Below are 13,012 nucleotides of genomic sequence, written 5' to 3' on the forward strand. Positions count from 1 at the left end.
TGTTTGTCCTTATTTCTGTCGGATCCATAAATAGAGATAGAAAACTATAGAGGACGAATGTCGCTGCTGTTCCTTTTGTTCTCGCTCAGAAACATGTCGGGTACATAAGTGTCAAACTGCATACTTTTTCGCGTTGACATTTATAGCCCCGCCTATCTCCGCCAGCAAAAGATGTTCCTGCAGCGACGCCAGCGACATTCTTCCTCTATAGTTTATTACCTCTATTGATCCATAATACTACTATCCCCCCGATCTGATCGTAGTTGTAGCAGTAAACGAACAGTCTCTTAAAAATGTGCTACATATCATGATAGTTACAGAGAAATTATCTCAATTTTCTCAGGATTCAATCCCTGTAATTGAGTACCGTAAAACGGGGTATCTTTGATAGTGCGGGACCCACCACATACTAAACGAAATTAGATAATATCTGTTAAACAGTTAAGCAAAACGAATGCAACAGTAAAGAATATAAGTATGACACTTCATGTCAGAGCTATATTTATTTGAATCGAGAATATTTGAGACTTTATATACGAATGTTTAAAATAGATGCAACTTTAGAAATTTCGAACCGTCAAGAACAATCTGTTCTACAATCAATATTTGTTATAGTTTTGATCTGAGGGGTGCGGTCTGCAATATTTTGATCATTCAATTTGAGCACAAATTTTACTACCAGTGCTAACCGCTGTTTGTTTGCTTGTCTCACAGGAAACCATTTTCAAGATGTACACTTGAAATACTTCATACAAAGCTTCTGCAGTTTGATGCAGGCAATAAGTTCAATAAACCAGCCGAATTAGACAGTTTCTGATGGTATGTTAGTTAAAATATATTTCACAAAAGTTCTGAAAAACTTACGCCAAGTACCAAGTAAAGTACCAAGTAAACGTTTTTTCAACAGTCGATAGTTTTTGTGTCATAAAAAATGTATAGCAGTTTTTGGAGTGACGAACTAATGACCTCATACTCCTAGGCTATCTTTTGTCAATCTACCAACTGCAATCGATAGCTAGGATGCCCGTTCTTGTTTTAAATATATTAATTATAATTATTTGAAAGAGCATGCATAAATATCTAAGTTTTCTTTGAAAATAATATCAAAGTTACCTCGTTTTACGGTACTTCAAAATGTTATGAAAAGGAATGAAACAGTCTTGAAACAAAAGTTGCATAGCACTGACTAAACAATCAATCTGTTAACAAAACAGAGACAAAAAGTTTATCTCGAATGCAAGGGATGGTACACAAATTATGTCACGCTCAATTTCAACTTTTTTGACCCCCCCCTTCCCTTTGACACGTTTTTTGTATGAGTCCTCCGAAATTTTTGTAAAGCTTGTCACGCTTGGATTAACACCTAAAAATTATGGTAGGGGGGGGGGTAGTGTCGGAGGGGTTTATTTATGTGAATTTGAAAATCATTTTTTGACACGTATCGAAGGAGGAAGTTGATTGTCAGAAGCAGTTGGGACCGTTACTGAGTAAACACGCAGAGGTTTGCTAGCATGGCAAGGTGCGACTAGCCCTCAAGGAAAAAGCAAAATTCTGCAAGCCCCGGAAGGTTCCTCTCGCTTTCACAGAGTGTCAGGGAAAGTCAGGGAATGTCAGAGAATTCAATTTTTGACCTGAAAAGTCAGGAAAAGTCAAAAAATTTCACTAGAGGTTAGGAAAAAAATATAAAACTTCATACAAGAATTACAATAATTTCTTGCATGCTATTAATACGATCTTTGAAAAAATGGGAATCAATCTTTTAAAATAGCTGTTCACCATTGGGAAAACGCTTTTATGCATAATTAAGTAAAATGCAATCTTCCACATATACTTATCCTAAGAATTCATAATTTTCTGACATAAAAAGTATCAGCAGTGCTCCATTTATTTAGTTCTGAAGTTTGCTAGATTTACTCATTGACAATTTTTGGTAACAAACTACCCAGCCAACCAGAAATCGCATAAAAATTCACGTTACAACTCGTTTATTCATACTAATCACATCAAAACCGCAAAACACCGTGGATAAACTCGTCAGATTGATGAGTTTCTTCGCATAAAACACTTCTTTTCTGAGTTCATCTGTACATTTTGTTTCGTCCCGTACACTCGTACAGAGTAAGTCGAATCAATCCGTAGCAGCTGTCAAATCAACATTTGTTATCATAAGTTAAGTCGCATTAGATCACAGGTTAGTTCGGTAGAATATTTATACACTCGCATTGTATGTTATTATTCATCACATAATATATGCACGCATATCGCCTCCACTTTTGTACGTAGAAAGCCTTTTCGCGACACCTTATAAGTGAAATTTTGCATATACAAAGCCTCCAGGTGATTTCGTTATACAATGCCCACACAGTTACGGATCACCCACAGTGACGGATCACTTTGCCGTTCAACATCGGATAACTCTCTCAAAACATAAAAGTTGACGTAAAACATATTTTTCCCATGCTATACTATTTGTCTTCTACCATTTGTAATGTTAAGCACAACATTCAACCACTAAATAGCGGTGTATTTGACAAATGTTTAGTTGGTACCACACAGCTATCATTATATGGTCGTTTTCTGTAAGAAGTGCCGTCAGCATTCATAAGCTCCACAGGTGGTAAAAATTCAAATGGTATAGCATAAAACATGCTCGTTCGCTTCGATTTAGTATGAATTCATCTCTGGAAAACATTTGTCTTGATTGTTGATTCTAAATACCGAATTTTAGCACTTTTAACTAGTGATCCATAATATGGGCCAGGAAATGATTGTTTACCACGGTTATGGATCACTTCCAAAAAATGTAGATTTCTGCCATTTTAAGCATTGGATTCGACATTTTCAGACAATAGCACTAAGGATAAAACTAATAAAACATCAAGGTTTGTCAATTTCGTTTTTAAGCAGACAAAAATGGGTGGAAAACTTGGTGTGGAGCGAAAACAGTTCATGTCTCAGTTACTACAATGCAGTATCACAAAAAAAGGCCATTTTACCATTGTTTCCAGCTCTAACTCTGCTATTTTTTGCAGTAATATGTAACACATCGTTAGCTTTCGCTAAATCATGCAACACAGATGCATTGAGTTGAAAATCTCTTGATTTTTGCGCACTGATCCGTAATATGTCACAATTTGATCCATAATATGAACATTGATCCATAATATGGTTTTCAGAAACCGATACAATTTTTATTTTTTATGCAATCCTATGTAAATATTACACTCAAAACAGTTTACTAACCGAAGTTCCAATTTGAAACGATTCGATTCGTGCTTTTAAGGTGAAACAGTTTGGAATCAACTTCTAAGATTGCACTAAAACTTCAAAGGCACAAATCTCGCGAAGAAAGCATCCCACGACAGTGCACTTTTTATTTTGGCTTTGTGCACTAGCAGAAAGCTTAAAATAAGAAGATCAGGAGCGTTTGCTAACTATTTCTCCAGTTTTGTGCCTTCGAAATCGTGAGTAGGGGGAGAAGTCGGCCATTGTGCCGGCCATCTTTGGATTCCGAGATGTTTCACCTTAAATTACAATTTTGCGTTTTCCATGTCGTTCTATTGAATTTTATAGGTTGGACTCCACACTATTGGGGTCATGGTACGTACATTTTGGTTGTCTGGGTATGTTACCAGATAAAATCGAGTTGTATCACAACCACGTCGCTTTAGTTAGGGGACAAAAGTTGTGGCGTATTAAAAGCACTGCTTGGACCCGGTGCAGCAACAAGTAAGGCGACACAAGTGTGACCCTCTAGTTAAATTCGCTTAGGGAAAACTCTGAAGTTTTAGGCCAGAAAATTTGAAATACTGCCACCAGGAGGCGGTAGTAATCAAAGTCTAAATATATATGCTTATCGGAAATTGTACAGTTGTTTAAGCCCTAACATTTACAAAGGAAGAATGTTAGTTCAATGTCCGAAAAGAATGCAGTGTAGGGTAACCGAGGGTTGCCAAAATGAATTAAAAATGCCATAAATTCAAAAAAAAAAAAGATTTAATAAAATAAACTTTTTTCATTAAGGTTCGAAGGATCAGATTTCACTATGGGATTATAAGTTTGTACTTACATTACAGTACTAACGTGTTTTGAACACGTTTCAAAATTTCTCCATAGTAATTCTCAGATAAACCTACATTGTCTTTGAACCACCTTTGAACTTTTGATTAAAAAATTTGTAAATATTCAAATTGGCGGAAAATGTGAAACTGGATCCAGGCTTCTGAGATGGGTCACATGTACAAAAAAATTGAACCATCGATTGCCTAGCTTTGGTACAAAAACTAAAATGTCCCACATCACTGGTATCTTCGGTTACCATTCCTGAGTTATCTCGGTGATCAAGATGAGCCAAAGTGGTCATTTATCTATAATTGAACTGAAAAACCTCAGGTATTCAAAACCACGAAGGTTCAGCCGTCGCATGCCTACTTTTGGTGCTAAAACTTAGTGGTCCCATATTAAGGGTTTCCCGGTGCTCTAAAAGGACCAGCATAACCATCCTTTCATCATTTTGACAAAATATAATCAAGCCTAAAAAATCGGAAAACATTGGACACGATTAATTTGGTTCGGGGCATCCCGTCATACCGCTCATATACGAATGAAAGAATTACACATGCAACAAAATAAAAATTTTGCTATGAATTTTTCAAGGATTTCATCACAAATTGAATAATAGTCTAGCAAAGAACCGTTTAAAAATCTTGTCTTGTATCCAGAGTTTATGAATGGAGAGTTGCGCGAAGAGTGAAACCAAATCTACACTCAAAATAATCCAAACGTCATTGTTACGTGAAAACATACATGGTTTTTTTTCCATCGCACTTTCCACGTAGCTCTTACGTTAATCATAGGTAGCCCAAAATGAACGCATGAACTTTTGACCTTCGTCCATTCCACCGGCGCTACACGTAAGAGCTACGTGGATTTTCCGGTAGCCTTTACGAAGCGTTTCAATAGGACCTAGATGGTTTTGCATTAAATTTAACTGGAATAAAGACCAACCTTGTCTCTAATAGGCTTTGGAAGAAAACTAATTCCCAATTGGAAAATGTAAACAGACCTAAAAGATAGTGATATTTTTATATTCAATCTGAGCATTATGAATCCTGTTTCCCAAATGTTGTGAGTTTGTTCTGTCTTGTTGTAGCCTTCGCCTTCGCGTGCTATAATTGATAGAGATTATAAATCAGGTATAAAATATGAAGTAATGCAGGGATTCTTCGGTATTCAAAGCATATTTACCTTGAAATCAATCTAACACAGGGTTTAAAGTTCAGCAGCTTCTGAAGTTCCTCAAAAATCAAGCGGGCGCCATCTTAGGATTTGCGCTCAACACCGAATGTACGTACAACATGCAGATGTCAAAATGAACTTAGGCACCTACGTGAATTTCACGTAAGTGCGATAGATAACCTCAGTAACAATTACCGATTCTCTATTTGATGGTTATGAATGGCTTAGTGATCTTTATCTTAGTCAGGTAAAGTGGAGGCAAAATGAATTTGGAATGATCTACGTGATTTTTCACGTAGCAATGACGTTTGGAATTCTTTGAGTGTACCTATCGAACTGTCAAACCGTCTACCTATCGAGCAGACCAGCACAACAGATAGGGGCTATTTTCGAAGACGAAGAAGAACAACCATTCAAAGAAGTCTCTTCGCGCAACTCTCCATTCGTTTATTCGTCTCAATTCAAATATTTTACAATTCTTTCAATAATCTAGTCCAATTATATTAACATTTTGATATTCGCTTTCTTGTTATCACTAAATGCTTCTCATAGATACAAGGTGACCTCTAATTTCCTCATAATGTTATCATTTTTTTATTCTCGGCAGTCTCAAAAAAAAGTGTTCAGGCTTTTAGTTGTCTTCGTTTAATATGATCTTTTTGTTTTCCAGTACATGTTTTGCCCATACATCTTGCACAACTTATGGTGCAGACCCTCGAAGATTGAATAGTCGCTCTGCTTAGGACTTGAAATGAAAATGTCCCCAAACAGGCTCTGGCGGAACCTGTGCCAGGTGCTCTGGAATGATAATATTTGATGACATCGAAATTATCTTCCGTTTATTGACATATTCTATCGAATGAACAAAGATTAAGACGACACACGGTGTTTTTTTTACATAAAACGGGAATGTCCCCAAAGAGGTCCTCTTGGAACCAGTGCCAGATGCTCTGCAGTGGCCAAATCAGTCAAAGCAGCCAAAGATTTGATTCTTCATTTATTGACGAGCTCCTTCGAATTCATGAAGATTGAGACGTCGCACAGTATGTTTTGGACATAAAACGTAAATGTCCCCAAAGTGGCCCAGGAGGAACCTATGTCAGGTGCTTTGGGAAGGCCAAATCTGTTGATATTTAGAAGAGTGGTTCAAAAAATCGTTTTTGCTCCACACCGTTCATTAGATTTTAGATCAAATTCTGAGTGTCCTCCCAAAATTTAAACTCATTTGGATGAAAACTGAGACTACACAAGCCCTTTAAAGTTTATATGGGAATAACTATGGGAAAAACAACCAATTCATTCAATCGGTCATAGTGTTTGCCCATGTACTCTTGGAGATTAGAACTACGTTGATACTGTGAGATACATTCATCAGCTACAACTTTGCCGAAGACCGTTTTTACATCGGACGCCCCAGTAATTAGTTATTGATTTTTGAATGAGTTGTAAAACTTTGGCTATAATTATTGGGCTGCTCTGCAGGCATCACTGGATATATGCAGTAAAACATAGTAGCCATGATTTGTGCGTGCTATATCTTTCGCGCCAGGTGCAGCAATGTTGCCTGTTCAGAAGTTAAATGAGCACTGCTGAAGAATTTATGACTGGTTATAAATCAATAACTAATTACTGAGGCGTCCGATTTGAAAACGGTCTTCGGCAAAGTTGTAGCTGATGAATGTACCTCACAGTATCAACGTAGTTCTAATCTCCAAGAGCACATGGGCAAATACTATGACCGATTGAATGAATTGGTTGCTTTTCTCGTAGTTATTCCCATATAAACTTTAAAGGGCTTGTGCAGTCTCAGTTTTCATCCAAATGACCTCAAATGTTGGGAGGACACTCAGAATTTGAGCTAGAATCGAATGAGCGGTGTGGAGCAAAAACGATTTTTTGAACCACTCTAATATTTAGTTTATTCTTCCTTATTGGCATGTTTTTTCGAACTCACGAAGATTGAGAAGTCGCACGGTATGTTTTGTAAATAAAGCGGAGATGTCCCCTAGAACACCCTCGTGGAACATGTGCCAGGAGCTCTGCAGTGGTCACATCTAGGGTCACCAATATATTTTGGACCCCCTTGGCCATTTTCCTGCAAATTTCCCAGTTTAAATCGAAAGACCAACTCAATTTGCATGTCATTTGGAAAGATAGGACTATTCCGCACTTGCATCAACCGTTTGTACAAAGAAAATGTGTTTATATTATCTGAAATTAATTTAATTTAATCGGTGCAACCATGCAACCGTTACAACACGTTACACACAGAAATTGATGCCGTCAGAAATTTTTCAAATGTAAACAAAAACTTTTTTCAAATTTCTGGACAAAAAGCGTAGAATTTGTTCGGTTTTCCATTGTCGATCGATTGATTAGACTATGGGCAAGCATATTATACATACAGTGTCATGGACTTTATCGCCAAACGATAAAAAAATGCCAGGGGTCCAAAATATATACTTTGAGGGTCCAAAATGTATTGGGGTGTCCAAAATAATGAAAAACAGTGCTTCACATTTCAATTATTTTCGACGGTTTTTGGATCCTGCATGACCGTTTGGGCATTTTTATCTCGTAGAGGAAGTTTTTCTCTACATTTTGACATCCCAAGTAACATTGATAGTTGAATAACAACTTATTTAGCTGAAAATTAGCTATATAAACATATGTTTAGCTGAATAAGCTGTTATTCAGCTATAAATGTTACATGGGATATTCTTTGACTTGGTTACGCTGTGCAATTAATTAATTTTGACACAAAACTAAAATCACTTCCTTAGGGGGTCCAAAATACGACCGTTACCCTATTCGCACCGAGTTATTTCTTCTCTTATTGACATGTTCTCTCGAATTCATGAAGAATCAGATGTCGCAATTTATGTTTTGAACATGAAAAGTAAATGTCTCCAAAGGGGCCTGGCGGAACCGGCTAAGGTGTTACGGAACGGTGCCTTAATTCGAATTATGATCATTATCTTATGTTTGACATAAAAATAAGCTTCGGTGTTGTAACTGCACTTAATAAAAAAAAATAATCACATTTGCCTAATTTGGCAGTTTGGCACCCTCGTGCCGAACCCAAATGCGTCCGAATCCACCTTTGTCCAATCATGACAAATAACTGGTACCTTTTCAAAGTCAACTGCGTTTCAACAAAATAGAATAGAAATTGACGAAATGGCAGCTCGCTGATAATGCCTTGTTGGAGGTCAGGACGCAAAGGATAACCTGATAGATATTAAATCTGTGCACTTTTTTCAAATGGGCGAAATTGACATCGACGCCAAAATGAGAAACCATCGAATGAAATTTTCCAACAGATAATCAATTCCCCATTTATTAAAAAGAAATAATTCGACCCTCATTTTTGTTAATCATATTCATTGTAAGGTGTTTTATCATTCAAAGCAATTTATCATTTATTTATTTTAATTTTGCGTTACAATTTTGAGGAAAAAATAGTAACGCCCAATTCTGAACATCGTTTGTGATTGCGCCCTTCAGCATAATCGCCGATTGTCAAATCATAAATCCAATTGCGCCCCCCTATCGAGTCTTATTGGAAAACCATCTGTCAAATTCGCCTGTTTGTTTTCCTTTTTGTTGAAAATAGTTTCAATTGCGCCCTTCTGCACAAATGTGTTTTTGCGGTATATTTCTAAAGGAAAACTCTTAGTTTTTGTGAAAAATCAATATTGTACATTGATAAGATCACCTCGTCACCGTCAGCAACAGGAACAGCCCGCATGGGCAGGCTAGCTGTTGTCAGGAGAAGCCGAAGGTAAGTGTTCTCACAAACCATTACCGATAGGATACCACCCACATCTTCGAAGACAACATCAACAGAATATATATTTTTTTCCAGCCAGGCATATAGAATTCCTTCTAGATATCGTCTTGGGCTAGAGGATGAACCGTCTTTGCAGTCTTTGTTTGTACGGGAAGGTGTCGGATCACCTGCGACGGATATTCAGACGGGGGTAACTTTATAAACCCATGGCGGCGAAGGTATGTCACGAATTTAATTTTTTTGGGTAATTTGGTGTAGTGCGATGAGCAGTGAACAGAACAAAGGACTACGTTCACCGCACTATGCATTATCTAGCAAGGCTAAGTGCGATTTATGTGCCAAAGTATTCCAACATAATTCTTCGTGTGATACCATGTTTTCTACCTCTCAGTTTGGATAATTAATGCAGGCGCCTTGAATTAACTCTCATAGTAACTGATCGAATGAATTATGGTACAATTTATGTGAAATTTTTTGAACATAATCTTAAATATCATTAAGAGCCCTTAGTCGAAAAGAGAATTCAAATCAGCCCTTTTGTTATCGTTGTTTGGTGTGGGAGGAAATGGGCGAAATTGCACGCTAAGAAAAAAACAATCAAAATTCAATTACGCCCATTTGTTTTTCATAATTTATTTCATGTAAAATTTAAAAAAAATTGAAACTTTATGGATTTTCTGGCAAGTACGATGCAAAATGATGCCAGCCCAGCTTCTAACTTTATTTGTTATTTTTTGTTAGTTTCGCCCTTTTGAATAAAGCATCCAGAAATATCAAAGATCTGGAAATGTTATTTAGGATTGAAGGTTTCATATGTTTCTCTGTGATATTATTTTCCGATACCGTCAAACGGGGCTTCTTTTGACATAATTTCCACAATCTTCGACTTTGAGGATTTGTTGCTTTTAGAATTATGGATAGATTTAGATAATTCTTGCATATATCTAAGTTGTATATGTGCGTAACAAATGTGCAAAATATGAGGCAAATCTATCAATAAATAAAAATATTGCTTAAATAGCGAAAAAAAATGTGTCTTTCAAAACAAAAAAGGGGCTACTTTGGACATTTTTAGAAATCAATACAATTTGATAATAAAATGATTTGTTGTCTTAAATTTTGAACTGATTCTATAGATCATTGTCCACCATGATGTTTTGAACGTTTTTTCAACGACAAACTTAATTTAGAAGATTATAAAGCTTTAAAAAAATTACACACATATTACACTTGTTTGCGAAACATGCTCCTCTCAATTTTTAGGTTGTAACTTCAAATTCACCTTCTTTCAAATGGAAGTGTCAGTTACGAATGCTTGACTCACAGAGAAACAGACGTAACACTTAGAACAAATCGCGATCAAAATCATAGTCGCGAAAACATGTACGCCCAATCCTAAAAACACTGTAGTTGGCCGATGGACCAACAGGTGGCGGTAATGTGTAAACGTCAAACACGAACAAAAACGACGCGAGCGCTGCGGATGGTCGATTGACCACCTACAAGATATTCGAATCGATCGTTAAAAAGTTGGTCGATGAACAGCGATGAGAGTGTGACGTCTGTTTGTCTGTGCTTGACTGTTGCAGTTCATATACACGAATGATGTAACTATCAATTACTGCAATGCTCAATGAGTTTTGTACAAAAACATTCGTTCTGGTTCTCAATAGTGTTGAGATGACTCTTACGCTTAGTTTATTTGTAGCAGATGAAGTATGCAATTGCTTTGTACGGATGATTTATGTAAAATGTGGCCGATTTACATGAAAAAGTTGCAAGTTTACTGTTTTAAGTATTGAAATATACATGATTTATAGTTATTCACTTTTCTGAATTCTTAGTTTGATTTTATTTGTGTTGTTAAATATACAAACCAATACTATAAACTAAAATGTAGGTCGTAAAATTAAGACCTCTGGTCGATTATTTTTAGAAACCAACAATTTTCAACATTAAATTATCGAAAGTTTCTTTGAAAAATGAATATTCGATAGTTTTGTGATGCTCCCAACAACTTTGCACGATATGTGAAAAATTACAACAAAGTTTACATAGCAAATGTTTTGTACCTTGCGAATATTTGTTCGGACTTTTTTGACATATTTTCTTCCTTATCCTGTTATTGTTGATGTTGTTCCAAAAAATGTTCATGCCTGGTTGAAGTGCATATATTGGTTAATAAAAGTACCGTCAAACGGGGTAACTTGCAACAGGGGTGAAACTTGCAACACAACGACATGTAACTGAATTGATGTTTTCTAAAGCATTAAGTTCAATTATTCTAATTTGTTACACCGGTTAATGGCCTTAGATATAAATAGAGAGGATTTGGTGAGGTTTTTGGTATTATTTCTACTTTGGTTGGTTCGTTGGAGGAGAAAATCATATCACACATTTGTTCATATAAAATTAAGACTGAAAATCGTTCCTAGTACCACACAACCGGGATATAAATATTATTCTAGGTATTTGCTGTTTGCTACAGTATTTAATAGTGTACAAAACGACTGTAAAAAAGTTTGGTTAATTTCACGTTTAAACACAGAAAATAATTAAAAACGTTTTTGACTACCCTTGTGGGGTAACTTGCAACAGTAATTTTAATCTCAATGGCAAGATGTTTTCTGCCGCTTGTCATCAAAAACACATGGAAAAGCAAGATTGACCATTTATTTGTAGAATTACATTAAAACTGTTGATCCTGAACCAACTTATTACACGTTCGGTATAAAAATCTAGAAAAGTTACATTAATGGCATTATTATTGGATTTTATTATTTTATATTCTAGAAAACTAAAATTAATTTCAAAAATCTGTTCAAATTTAACTTGCAAATCTGTCATTGTGAACTATTCACATGAAATATAAAGATAGCTATTTTCATTTACCAACAGAGGCCATTTCAAGACATGCTTTCAATATATGATACGTTACTTTGGTTAAAAAATGAATAAAAAATAAGTTATGTGAAGCAAAACCTCCAAACCATTGCAGTTTAATAAAAAAAAAATAACACTAAAACTTTTGAATGGGTTTCTACTAGTCGTCAAGACTTGTGGTTTGCTAAAGTTTTCACTTGTGGAACCAATAAAATAGAAAATCAATTAATTTTTTAATCGGATAGGGTCAATACTTATAATTCAATTAATACTAATGATTTTTCAAAAATTACCAAGTACCAAGTTTTTTTTTGTTGTTATGCTTTTGCGTGGTTAATTATCTAATGATTTAAAACATGGTATCGATAAAAATTTTGATAGTAAACTTCAGTCAGCATTGTGTGTTGCATGTTACCCCACATCAGGGGTAGTATGAAAAATACATATTTTCAGCCTCTCCTGAATACAGGAAACCAAATTATATTAAAATAAATACCACATGGCATTCTTTACGTACCGATTAGGATACCAGATTGTATTTGGTTCATCCAAGTTCTTAAAATTTTCGTCCAAATAGATTTGAAGTTGAAAAGTGTTGCAAGTTACCCCGTTTGACGGTACTGAATACACAAAATGGCTCAGATTAATATTTATGCCACAAATAAATCCAGAACGCTAGTGTCCAAAGTAGCCCCCGGAATCAAAAGTAGCCCTGACGGTATTACATTTTTTATGTCAATCAAGTCAATATCTCGATTTGATGGTCAGAACATCGCTTCTGCTCGGGATGCGGTCAATAGGGCGATATTCAAAACTAAAAAGGCAATAGATGGCTCTTTTTCAGTGGTAGTAAAAACGACATCCTGAAGCAAAATAAGCACCACGGAAGATGAACTAAACACAAAAAGTTATGTATTCACTTTACACTTGATTTCTAATCACTACTTTTTTGATCCAGTTTCCTAATAGGGTAACGACTGTTTATTTTGATCTTAATCGCTAACAGTTGGCGCCAGTGGCAAAAAGTACAGACAACAACCCTTCGAACACTCAGTTTATCTGTGCTGGCCGCCGAGCGACGACACTGTTGTTTGTATT

The sequence above is a fragment of the Aedes aegypti genome, chromosome 3 (genome assembly GCF_002204515.2).
Source record: "Aedes aegypti strain LVP_AGWG chromosome 3, AaegL5.0 Primary Assembly, whole genome shotgun sequence".
NCBI lineage: Eukaryota > Metazoa > Arthropoda > Insecta > Diptera > Culicidae > Aedes > Aedes aegypti.